The sequence below is a fragment of the Zea mays genome, unplaced genomic scaffold (genome assembly GCF_902167145.1).
Source record: "Zea mays cultivar B73 unplaced genomic scaffold, Zm-B73-REFERENCE-NAM-5.0 scaffold_61, whole genome shotgun sequence".
NCBI classification, from domain to species: Eukaryota; Viridiplantae; Streptophyta; class Magnoliopsida; order Poales; family Poaceae; genus Zea; species Zea mays.
Window position 1 is genome coordinate 116,131 of NW_023367267.1, and position 13,654 is coordinate 129,784.

The window sequence follows — 13,654 nt, forward strand, 5'->3', positions numbered from 1 at the left end:
CACCACCCCCTATACGGAACTCTCCCTCTGACTTCCTTCAATCCATCAAGTATTGCACATGTGTAGATTCTCGGGTAAAAAACAGCATTTTGGCTTAGAATGACACTTGCTGCTTCCCGGGTTTTGGCATTGACTCGAGTTAAGTAAGAGCTTACCATCTTTTTCAGATGATAAGTAAATAAGGGCCCGTTCTGACGGTTCGTTATCCAGTTTCGAAAAAAGGTGCTTACTAGTGTCTCGTCGTTATCCGGGGGGAGGGTTGTCTCCACTCTAAAGAATGTGCATTGATTTTATTGCTCTAAAGCTCGCCTAACTTATTTGACTTGACAAGAACAGTGGGAAGAGAAAGATTCTCAACGTCTAACAGCTGCTTTAGCTTGAATCGGGTTGCGCTGAGTTGAGTGAGTGGAAATGAGTTGAAATATGGAAGCGAGAACAGCTCCGCCGCTTGAGAAGAGACCCAGAATTGCTCATAAAACTCTGTTTCAACATTTTCTGGGTTTAGAGCACATTAGAAATATGGAGTAGGTAATCCGCTTGGTTTCCCTGATTTCTCTATCTTAGATCCGCATACCATACCCGGTTCAGATTGGAAAGCCAAGGTAGTGGCGCTGCTCTTTTAAAAAAAGTAGTGGCAGGTCCGTTTGTTTCTGTTTGTGGTGTAGACTTATGGTGGGATACAGCCTCCGGGATGGTGTGCCAGAGTAGAATGAGATCTTGAATAGCTTGCTTCTTACCATGAGCTTGAAGGGCAGGGATGCGTTCTCTAGATGCGAATAGTTAGAACCCGTTCATCTATCTATCTAAACCTTGGTAATGTGAATGGGTTTAGGGGTGACGGGCAAGCCAAAGCTGGTAAAGAAAAAGAAGTGGGACGTGTTTTTACCTGTCCTCTGGTTAGTGTCTTTCCAGCATTTATAGCTTTGTTAGCGGGTGGTTAGTTAGTGTTTGATTGAGGCCTAAGCTCGTGTAGCAATGCGGGCTCGCTCATTCAATTAATTATCAAGTTGGGTTTGCTTTCAACAAATAGCTTCAGACTTTAGATTCGTACTTAATTGTGTGTAGTCCCGTTCTTTGCTTATTTATGGTTATTTGTTGTAGTCGAGTCGAGTAGTACGTATCTTACTTTGTTTTTTGGTTTGGTGGTGTAGCAAATATAGACTTCAGAGAGTATATATAGAAAGTCTGTCTATCTAGGGAGGCATAGTTAGATTCGTTTTCCAATGCATGGTAAGTCCCAATGGGCTATTATTTTCTTCTTAAAGAAGGCAATTACCTAAGTAGAAATAGCACAATCCACTCTATAAGGGCAATGCAGCATTAAATTACGTCGGCTGTCAAGGCTTTTTCCGCTTTTCACTACAATAGTCCTCCCTTGCTATTATTGCCACTCTATATAGCAGTTTTGTCTGTAGTATCCCTACGTAGGCTTCTATCTATGATAGCTGTCCTTGCTTTAGTTGGCAAGCAGGCGGGAAAGCTAACTGGTGAACTTGCTGAACATGCTCAAACTGATCATCATCAAGTTGAAACGAGCGGAGTACTTTACTTTACACAAGTAGTGGTTTACCAGGAACTCGTATAGTAGTAAGAGCTAGTCATATAACTAGTAGTAGACGGTTGCTTCGAGGCGCGCCTTCGGCCTTTTATCGAATTTCATCCATCTTCTCTATGTCATACTTGGCCAGTGACTTCCAGAAAGAGAGAGGCGTATTTCCAGGTCTGATGGATGCGAGCTGCAACACTTCCAAGCCGATTATGGTGGCTCGCTACACTGTGAGTTCCACTCTACTCTAAGGGAAGGGTAGAGTAGTTGCTAAGTTTTCCACATAGAAAAATGCAAGTGATTGTACGAGATCAGTCAACGAGGCAGGCGCGAAGCGGCAAAGGCAAGTGAGGAGTCTTGGATTCTCTATGATGGGCATATCTCACTGAAAACGAGGCAGAGGCGCGAAGCGAAATAGTAGGAGTTATCAGCTAGCACATTTCCCTTTGCTATTTCTCTTTTAATCAAGAGATATTTGCTACTATGCTCAGTTTAGAACTCACGTTGTCAAATCCAAAAGAGTATGCAAGAATGTGGCCCCTACCCTAAGAGGATTAAGCGTTCTTTTGTGTTCCTAGCTTGTTGAACACAGCACGAAATCAGAAGTCTAAGTGATAGACTGAGCTGGGCTGAGAACAGTCTGAAGTAAGCATGACCACTAGTTACGTGCTACCCAGTGTGCAGTGCTGAATAGGCCTTAGGGATGACCCCATGGGCATGTACGAAGAAAGACTAGTGGGGAACAGCATGTCCACCAAAGGTGCTAGCTGACCGGCACTTGTATTATTCATATTTTTTATTCTATCAAGCCGATAGCATAATCATTTTTCTAACTAATCAAGTTATGTGACATCTACCGATCCCGTGATTCCGAATCAAGAGATGATTTGAGCAACTCGTGAGTCAAGTAGTATAGTAGATTAGCCCTCGTAAGGCCTCCCACTAGTTAAGTATCCGTCCTAGACGTCAGGAATAGAGTAAAGGGAACGACCTTTTCTCTCCTTTCCAAGTGCTTGCTCTTTCGTTAAGCATAAACTCAGATAGGCGTAGAATTGGTGTCTGTGTGTTTCATTGGTATGGTACGTAGACCCGGCCCTGTATTCATACGCGAAAGAAAGGAGTCGATGATCTTCTAGCTCCGCGCAAGGAGAGATACGATTGAGGCGCGCAGCGAGATCCGTGAAAGGCAAAAGCCAGTAGCAATAAAGTATTCTACACCGTATGTATCGTATTTGTTGCATAAAATCCGTACGTAACCTGAGCCCGTGCCTTAAAAAAGAGGGGAAGGATAACTTCGTTCCTCATTCCATCGTCTTCCGAGAAGCATCTCTCTCCGGATTATTAAGTTGTTCAACAAGGGCTGATATGGCGGATTGGCTTAAAGAATATGGGATTCTCAGCTCGTGGATCTGTTCATTCATAGCATAGGGGTAGATTAAGCTTTAGAACAAGGATTTGCTCTATAACCCGGAAAGGAAGCTTCTACGTGAAGTTAGCGAGACGGGTGGTGCCATTTATAGAAAAAGATTGGCTACAATAGCACTTTATGCACTTCACTTTTGGCTATTCTACATGGGCAACAACTAGCCTGGGAAATGGGCTTCATTCAAGTCTTGGTCTTTTCGGATTCACTTATTTACGTGCATTTTCTTAAGGAAAGAGCCTAACCTACTCAAACCTGATAGATTGATGGAATGAACCTAGCATAGCGAATTCATGAAGTTGAATATAAGAAAGAAAGCCTACAAGTATAGAAAGAAAGTGCTAGTAGCCTTCGATTTCATTTCTTCGCTTTTATAGAGCTTTTCCTTTTACCTAATGCCGGCTACCGACAACTCTTGCTATCCAAATCCTGACCCATGACCAACCTGTAAGGTGTTTCCCTAGTGAACTGAATTTCTGGGAACATAAATAGAAAAATGACTGTGCACTCTAAATTTGGTATAAAAATATATGACAACATTGTTGAGCTGTCTATACTCTGACTCTGCATTCAAATGGGGGTAAAAATGCTTGGTGTCCAACCAGATATCCACAGAGAATAGTCAGTATTAGTTTACCATTTTTTAATACATATTTCGAAACCAATTGCATCTCTGGTAACTCTGAAATTACTTGAGATCAGTATTGCTATGAGATCCCCTCTCCAGTACTGCATGTTTCCTTGCCGCTCCAGTTGGTTTACTCCAGAGACATGATTAGTACCACCAGAGCTTGAATCAATCATTCCATCCCAACTCCTACATCAGAAACAACAGGGTCTATTTCAGTAAGCCTCCACCTATAAACCAAACCATGTTCTTTTTCCAGAGACCCCCTCATTACTACCTCCCCCAGGACATGTCCAGTTCAATTACCATCTATATTCAAAGCACCCGTAAAATCTTGGAGTGGTATCAAAGTAGGATCATCGTTAATCACTTATGGATGCCTACAAACAATATGCTAACTATATATAAGACACCAAGGGTTACAAGTATAGTTACTTTTTTTAGATGTTATTCTCAAGTGCATTGAGTGAAAGCTGTAATTCACTCCTCCTGGGTCCATTTACTTTTAATGATTTTTCAATTTCCCCAAAAGAATAGATGGAGATTCATGCTAATAAAGAAATAGCTAAGGAAAAGAAAGGATTGAGGCAAAAGCTCTACATCCCGTGTAAGAAGTCAGAAAATCTTTATGAGTTTTTAAGAATGGAAGCTTCTGACTTTAGATTTCTTTAGTCAGGGAGGAGCTTAGAGCCCACAGAAATTATAACAAGAATCCTATTTATCAGCATAAAGCCCCTCACCGAGCCATGAGGCTGATCCACTGGATTCATTGCAACACCACGAACAATGGGGCGTCTGCCTAATCACCGACTTCAAACGAATTTCCCTCGTGAATGCATCGAGGAACTGAGGACAGGACGTTTCCGATTGGCACGTACTAAACACTTTTCCTGATCCGGTTTAGGTGGGTGGGTTAAGTGCACTTCCCAATCGAAGATTCTCGTCTCGTTTCACTTGCATTTAGTTGAACATTTTAAGTAGAGAAGAGGAAGGAGGCAGGGGAGGCAGATAGGGACATAACTAGTTGCTAAGCCCAGTCAGTAGCTGGAAAGGAGAAGTGAACTGGTTGAGAGGAAGAGAGTCTTTCGAGGACAACAGCGAAGGATTTCAATCAAGAATTTACATAGATAAAGAGTTGATAGTTGATGCTAGTGATGCACAGGGGAAAACGCTACTATGCTCCATGAATTTCGTATGAGTTAGTTATTGGCTGGCGGATCCTCAGCTTTAGCGAGTTCACTCGTAGAAATGTCCGTTTGATTGCTCCTCGGGTGCTTCCTTCTTTCAAATCTAGATTTCCTAGAATCATACCTTCGTCCATTCTTGGCAAGCCTTCTTCTCTGATGGTATAGATGAAGACACCGGATCCCCATCCTTAGCCAAACCTTCAATTCAAGCTAGGGCAAACAAAGGTTTCATCAGAAAGGGATGGATGGCCTCCACTCGGGGCTTGACCTACTAGACTATCGCTCGAGAAAAGGTTGCTAAAGGTCGTTGTATGCTCTAGTGTGCTAAGTTGCTGATTGCCTTCCAACTAATGGGTTGTGGAGTGCTAGGTACTTGAGTAGGCTTGCTTGCCGCTCTTCCGTCTAAGAAGTGCTTTGTAGCCCAACAGCAACGGCTGCACTGCGGGAATCCCAGTGAGTAACTACTAAGCAAGAAAACGGATGCGCCTAACGCGCACCGGCTTTCGCGCTAGCGCTCAATCCGTTGCTTGTAGGGAAGAGTAGTGCGTTCCCTTAACTTGGCTAAGTTGAACCGGGCGTCTAGTTCTCAGATGGAAATAACGGTAGTAAGAGCTAGGCAAGCAAAGCAATAGAAGGTGGAAATACTGCACCAAGGATGAAAAGCTAGCAGTTGACCGAGATACCTAGTAAGTTAGGTACTATTAATATATATTATATGGTGACCCACATACATTTCTTCTTTCAACTCACTCTTTCTTTGCTTTTATTTAGCAACTACCCTATCTGCCGAGAGTTGACCGACCCTCTTATTTCAAAAGTAAGTGAGCCTATTGCTGTCCCCACTATGTAAGTGAGCCTATTGCCCTACTATCTATGAATGTAGATTTCCTTCTTTCAGTTTACCCCGACTGACTGTATTTCTATAGCTAGCTCTTTGGCAGGCTATTTTCTTTGGAAAATCAGGTCTTGAGGACGAAAAACACGATAAAATGGACTTGCCTACTTTTGCACCGAAGAAACTCATAAGTAATCCAATTTCCGAGGACACGAACGGAAGTAAGCTGTTTTGGGTATTCGTATCGGAATTAGCCAGAAGAAGAAACCATTTTCACTGCCCTTCATTCTTTGGCCTGCACTGCCGGGTTAGGGGAGCTCACAAGTCAACTCAGTTAATCGAGATGGCTATGCGAATGAGAAACTAGAGAATCACCTCTCCTCACTAGAAGCCCTAAAGCTGCAGGGAAAGTTCGGATTTAAGAGTTAGTTGGGTTCAAAAGATAGCTCCTCAACACAACTGAAGAAAGCAAAGAAAAGAACCGCGAAAGTCAAGGATGGAAACTCCCTACTAAGCAATTGAAGCTAGCCAGGTGGAAAATAAAGTACAAGTAGGAGTGGCGGGTTTAGTGGAAAAGAGGGAGATCCGGACTCACTTCTACCAATCGAAGATTATCGTATTGTAATTCAAGGCAAAATGATAGTCAGAAAATCTACTCAAAAATGCAGAAGTTAGGCTTCTTCCGGTTCTAGAGTAGTGGCTTCAAGCTCCAGTCTTAGTTTGACTAGAGATCAAATCGAAAAAGGCTCCCCGTGGACTCTACGCAGGACTTTTTTCTAAGCCTTACATAATTTGAATTTCTCTTGCATTTTATTTTGACTTTAGCTCATCATGTCCTCGTTTGGAAGTGATCTGTTCTAAATTATTGGGTAGTTCTTATTGGGTTTTTCATTTTCATGACTTACTAAAGATATCCTTTTCTTCCTCATTCTGATTTTGGTTTTCGTAATCACGGATGTTGGTTCGCGCTTTATGGCCGCGTTGCCCAGTTTGGGCTGCTCGCGTTTTCAACTCTGTTGAGTGTAACAACAGCACTTTTTTATTATTCTTCTTTGATGACCACAGCGGAATGGGTAACGAACCTGATCAGAATGCGGGGGGGATCCGCTGCGGGCAGACCCCGATGGAACCTCTAGCCCGTCCCTCGGTCGTTTTTCCAGGGGCTTTCTCGGGAGATACCCGGGGCACCTGTGGAACCTGGGCAAGAGGTGCAGCAGCCGGAAATGGCTTTAGCGGGCGCCTAATCCATCGATTCAGCCAACTGATCGGGGAGAGCAGAGCCGTCGAGTGCTCCGCTTGGGCCGGACCAGCCAGAGGACAGCAGTGCACCTTCCAAGGCCGCTTACCGAGCAAGAATATCAGGACTATGGAACAGTTATTCGATATTGAAGAAGAATTGAAACCAATCATTATTGGGTTTTTACAATGAATTGGGGTCGAAGAAAGTGGGCGAGTTGCGCCCACTTGGTGGATGATTTAACTGAGCGCCCACGGGGCGGAAAAGATGCCCGAAATCTTACAAAGTTTTAGGGACCCTATTTCGCTTAAATTTAGAAGGATTTCCGGGACCTCCGGGCTTCTAAAAGGGACGGAAGCTAATCTCGAGAGAGAGGAGATGGGAAATGAGACACCTCAGAGGTCCTAGAACGGAGATAGGACTTGAAGGGCGGAAAGTATGGAAAAAACATCTTGTAATGTAATTTAACCCGAAAACGCCTTTCGTTTCCCTCCTTCCCTAAGCCGCCTTCCTTAACAAGCCCTCGAGCCGTACATTTTAGAAGAGGCGGGTTCGTTCCTATCTGGACAAAGGAAGTGGATAATCTTTCTATTCTCCGGGCAGCTTATCAAGATCTGCGGGAGAATGGGGAAGGATCCATCTTCTTTTTGGAGGTGGTTTCGCACAACCAGGATTACCTGGATGCACAGACCACTTCCAGGAGGTGCCATGAATTGGCGCAAAGGATCCGATGGGATGGAATCGCCCGCAGCCGTGCTCAGCTCGAAAGGGCTGAGTATGAGCATGCGCTACTATTGTTTCAATATGAAGATCTCAAAGGGGGCGGGGGCATATTTAAGCATTCCTATTTTAGTTTAGCGGCAAGGCGCCTTTATGTGACCTAACAGGACTTTTGAATTAACTCAGTGATTTTGCAGGCAGACGGAGGAGAGGAAATGAAAGCAGAAGAAGTTATCGAAACACATGTTCAATCTTTTTTTAGCGGTTTCCCCAGAGATCTTTCTCATTAACGCAACCTTCATTTTGCTCATTCATGGAGTTGTATTTAGTACCTCTAAGAAAGATGATTATCCACCGTTAGTTAGTAATGTGGGTTGGCTTGGATTACTTAGTGTTGCGCGCCTAGGAGGGCAGCGCGCTTGGGATGCGGAGGAGCTATTATCGCCCAGCTCCCTAACCTAATGCGGCCGGACCGCAGGGAACCTTAGCATGGGGGGACGTCCTAATCCTTTTGCCGCCGCAAGGCTGGCTAATCGTACGCAGCAGGAGCAAGGGAACTCCCCTGGTTCAGGAAGGCACATGAGTCCGAACGCTATTATGAATGTGCGACCGACACTACACTACGTAGGTACCTGTGCATGCAGGTGAGGCGTCGGTCGGTCCTAAAAACGGCGGCAGCTAGCGAGGAGTTAACGACCGGACGTGCTGCAACCTAGGGATCACCAGGCAGCTCTTTCGCTCTATAGGGATATCGGGGGGGGCATAGCACAATTCTTCTTGGAGGAGGGTTGGTTTGCCCAGGTGACTGATCCTGCCATAATATACTCCCGCCAATTCTATTGCACCGGCAACCGAAGTCGAACATACATACGACGATCTTCATGCGTGAAGGGACGGGAGGAAAGAAAGGGCGGTAGATGATAATGCGAAAGGGCGCCGCGTCTGGGCGGGCGGGCTTGATAGTAAAGCCAAAGAAAGACGCCCCAAGACAAGGTACAACTGTTGGGAAGGGGACATGATCAATAGAACCCGGCTGGATCCGGGCTGGGATAGTGGCGCCCATTCCTAACCAGTTCATAAAAGGTTCGCTCATGCTGGAGGTACTAACCACTTAGTGATCGGTCCGCTAGTTCACGCAAATCCGAAGAAGTTATCACGGACGAGCCACATGCAGGGAAACTTGCACGTGTGGTTCTGGCCGGGCTTTCCTTCGGTATCTAATAACCTTGCTTCTGCTCGCCGCTGGCGCACCTCTCCTAACTATTGCCCATTTATTCTGGAATAATTTTTTTAGGAGGGACAATTTTACATATTTCTGCCAAATCCTTCTATTATTAAGTACGGCTGGTACCATTTCGATGTGTTTCGATTCTTTCGAAAAAGAGAGGTTTGATGCTTTTGAATTCATTGTATTAATTCCACTTCCTACTCGCAGTATGCTCTTAATGATCCCGGCTCATGATTTAATTGCCATGTATTTAGCTATTGAGCTTCAAAGTTTATGTTTTTATGTGATCGCAGCATCAAAAAGAAAGTCTGAATTTTCCACGGAAGCCGGCTCAAAATATTTGATCTTAGGTGCATTTCCCTCTGGAATATTATTGTTCGGGTGCGACCGGACTACTACCGATCAATTTTTGGAAACTTCTTTATAGACTTGTAGAGACCCTCTATGTAGTTGTAATTCTTGGGCAATCGATCTACTTTCCCCATAGCCCTAAGGCTGTGTCTCGATCTCCTACGTGCGAAAGATAAGATACGGGAGACGGGGTCCTATGGTATGGGTCTTCGACCCTTGGTCTAATTCCACGACGGAGAGTCGGCGTGGCGTAAAGTGAAGATTGGGGGGAATAGAGCGAAATCCCCGTCTGGGGTATTCCGAAGGTGTAACCTAGGCAACGAAAAAGGGGCCCGATACTTCAACTAAAGGAGCGACCTGTTGGTTCACCAAACCCCGACCCAGTGTCACACGTTCTCCAGGTCCGAAGGGATCCAGTGCCCAACTACCGACTCCTCCCGGAATTGCGTTATCGGAGCCGAGCCAGGAATAGCCGTTAGTGGACACCTACCACTTTTCACCGGTTAGAGAGGCCCTCTTTAATACATTAAGAAAATATGTTCACAGGGGCCAGAAAGACTCGGTCATAGGAACTTCAACCACCTACGCGCTGGTAAACGAAAACCACCTCGACCGGATCTACCGAACGAAGAAGGCCGCCCGAATTAACACGCCAAAAGGGCCACCAGCTTTCCCCAAAAAAAGGGGAGATCCGCTGCTTACTGCTCACGGAAACATCCGACCTTATCGTCAAGTCGTCTGCCTATCTTTCTGATCTCATTCGTTTTCCGATCGCATAAAAAGATCAAAAAAGAAATGTGAGAATGTAGTTACAGATGTGAAAAAAGTAAATATCTCTCTGTCTGTGTTCTTAAATCATTCATTGGATGATGTGCGTTTCATCAAGTATGAACTTCTTTCTTTTTTTTCTATGCAATTTAAGTACCGGATCGACATCCATTTATTTCAGTGCCCTCATCCGCTCCGCGTGTATGTCTGTGTGGCTCTGGAAGGCCTTACTTTACTAATACTAACAGGTAGGGCGCGTTACTTTTTTTCTTTTTTTTCGCATGTTTAGATTATTTACTTGCCCTTTCACTTTTTCTTCGGCTGTCACCAACTTTGTTCAATGCTAGTCCCTAACCCATGAATAAGGGCTCCGCTGGCTACCGGGTTCAGAGAAGTTTGTAAGCTCTTTCTCTTTTTTTGTTTTTCGCCACCTCCTCCGTTTAAGGTCTTTAATTCGATTCGGCATTAGCTTCGTTAGAGAAAGCCATGCGTGAACTACAAAGCACGGGATCCTGAACACCACGAAAGAAAGCGTACTACTTTTCAATAAGGTCCGACTTACTTTTCAGAGAGGAGAGACATGAACTTGTTTTAGGCGTAGAAAAGGTATGAAAGATTTCTTGAAAAGAGGTAGGGACTGGTCTCGCTGCTAAGGGAGAAGGAGACCTCTGTCGGAGCAAGCTAAAGAACCCACTTTAGATCGTCGATTTCAGGTAAGGCACTCGATCAAGCCTATACATCCGGGAATTTCGCTCCAAACCAAAGACGACTTGCTTTGCTGCATTTCTGGCTTTACTTTATTTTTTTTTGCGAAAGAAAGGCCATATGATCTACTTTCTGGTGCCGGTCCCTTCACAAAGATAGCCCCTTCTTGCTCTTATTCTTATTCGGTGGAATACAATAGTTCTGAAGCTCCTTTCTTTCAAGTGAAAGTTGCCTATCTTTGCTTTGGAATCCAATCCAGTTGAAAACAAACAATTGCCCGATGGAAAAGTCAGATGAAAGGCAAGGAGTGTAAACCACGTACGAGCGAGCGCAGAAAGCGAAATGTTTTGCAGCGAGTCAAGCGTAATACGATCAAAAGGAAATGGGGTCAATGCTAAAACTCAAACAGTTCCGCAGAGGGTTGAAAGAGCGAGCTACATTCTTTCATAGAAGACAGAAAAAAAGAGGACTGATGCTTTCTTACTTCATCTTAATATAGGGATGCTTTATGTAGCTTCCAATAAATAGGAAACAAGATGACCCATGGGGCACTCAGTGACGTATCTAAACCGTCTATCCAGTACTGGCTTTTCACACTCGGGAATAGAAACTGTCGGCACTTGAAGATGAACGAAGCGAAATTACCCCCCCAAAAAGCCCTTAGACCCACCTTGGTGGGGACTGACTGCTCTCCCCTACGAAAGTAGCATCGCGATGCAGAGATCAACAACACATATTCGCATACCATGCTTATCTATTGATGTCGCAGATCAGCGGCAACTCCCATACTAAGTATGATGTCGCATATCGGTTGTCTAACTAGAAGGGTGGAACCTTTTCTTTTTAACTAGTCTTAAAGTGGATGTCGCAGCCTTGAGTTCTTTTTATTGAATTCGCGAGATTGAAAATTAGGATTGAATGAATAACCTGGAGATATATTCCTTTTCTCAAATAGTTCTTTAAGGGGCCTCTCTCTATCCTTGGCTTATTCAATAGAGCTTTCCTTCTTTTCATTATTCGATACTGCTGTGAGATACTACGAGAGCTCGTAGGCAATATGAGATAGAGCTGACTAAGAGAAAGAAGTAAGCGGATCTTGCAGCTGTTTTCATTCCTTTATTTAGGTCTTGAACCTATTAAGTATAAGTAGAAGATCAAGCACTGATCTGATGGATCAAATGCTTTCACTACTCGATCAAGGGCTTCCCAAAAGGCCTATTTACTAACTTCTCTTCGTTCCAGATTTCCGAATCGTTTTTTTAGTCATGTTAGCACCACGCTTCGCTTTCCGATATCTGGTATTATGGCTTTGCGCAGACTGACCACTACCTGTATCGGCGACTCAATGTGAGTGTGTCGGTCACAGCCCAATCGAGGGCATACTTTCTAATCTTTCTTTCGGCCATTCATCTTGCACTGCGTATTTGGATCCGATCCCTCCCTTATTTTAGCCAACATCCTATTAAGATTAAGATCTGCAATTTGCAAATATGAGAAAAGTGGACGCTGTACTTGTCTGAAAGCGGAAACTAAGATGAAGAGCTTATTCTCATTACTGGCTTGCTGTCCTTACTTTACTTTACTTAACATAACTTTACTTAACATACGCGTTTTCGTTATGGACAAGCTCTCCTTCTGTGCGCATCGATCGACCGACGTAGGGATTTGCATGGGGCGTTGCGCGTCGCGTCGGAGATTGTCAGACAATAAACGTTTCAATGGGTGTAGGTACAGGGGGAGGGGGTGTGGCGTACGCCACTTACTTTCTGGTGTGCAGGATGCACTTCCCACATGATTGTACAGTAGGCGTTGGAGCCCTCATCTGTAGGTACATGGAGGTGATCGCATATGCGGAGCAGCTTCCTTCGAGATGCCTTTGACCCGGGACCTACGCACGAGAGCGTTAACATCAAGGACGGAAGGATTCCCATGCATGATGCGTACAACTCTAATCGCGAAGCGAAGTAAAAAAAACAAACCGATGAAAGGAGAGAATGCGGGAGACAGAATGATGTCGGGCCAGCACAAGAAGTCAGACTAAACAACCCATTCGACGCGTCGGGGGTACTCGACCACCGGGAGATAGGGATTTAGTGACTTACCAACCAACCAGACATTGAGGGCAAGACATACCATACAAATCACGGCTTCGGCTGCTGTAGTCCTCTAGCCGAGCCAAGCCACTACTAGCGTGTGTGTAATTCATGGCAGTTCACTATTTTTTTTGTTATGGAGCTATTCTCTTTCTTTTATTTTTATATAGTATAGAGAGCGGTAAGTTAGTGCTGTTCTAAGGATAAGGAAAAGGAAAAGGAAGTGGTAGCTGTTCCAGTACACAAAGAAGGGAGATTTGTGTAACCCGAGCTCTTTGATCAAGACGGTGTGGCCAAAGTCAATCCTTTGAGAAAAAAGTCATTTATTTTCGTTGGCTATAGTGATCAGCACAAGGGGTACTGCTGTTATGATCCCCGCACGTCTCAAGACATGTCACATTTGATGAAACACGATTTGCCTCGCTACCCCATGCGCCTCTTCTCGGGGAGAGATACACACACGCGCGATGACTGCTTTGCCACCGCCCACTCTATGTGCTCCGATTAGCGTTCCGACGCCTGGCATGGCAGTGCACACGGCTCAGATTCGGTTGACCACGCTCACATCCGCTTCAGACATAAAGGACCATTGAGGTCCGGCCCTATCGTACTGGAAGTCCCATGCTTTTCGTTTTTCTTCTCGTGCGTTAGGATTGAAACCTAAGCTAATTAAGCTACTATCTCTGGCTCTGGAGAATGGTATCCGTTCATTTCTGCCTGTCCATAAGCGTATATAGGATGAAGTCTAAACGAATCAACGAAAATTACGGTTAAGGCATTTGAGAATATTAGCATTGGGCACTCTAACTCGAAGGAAGAAGCCGAAGCCAGTCCAGTAGCTCGAACTCTGACTATCTACGAAAAAGATGGCATTCTCCCTTAATCTGCCTTGTTTTGAGAAGCGGGGAGGTAGTTTTGTCAAGCTCGTTAAAC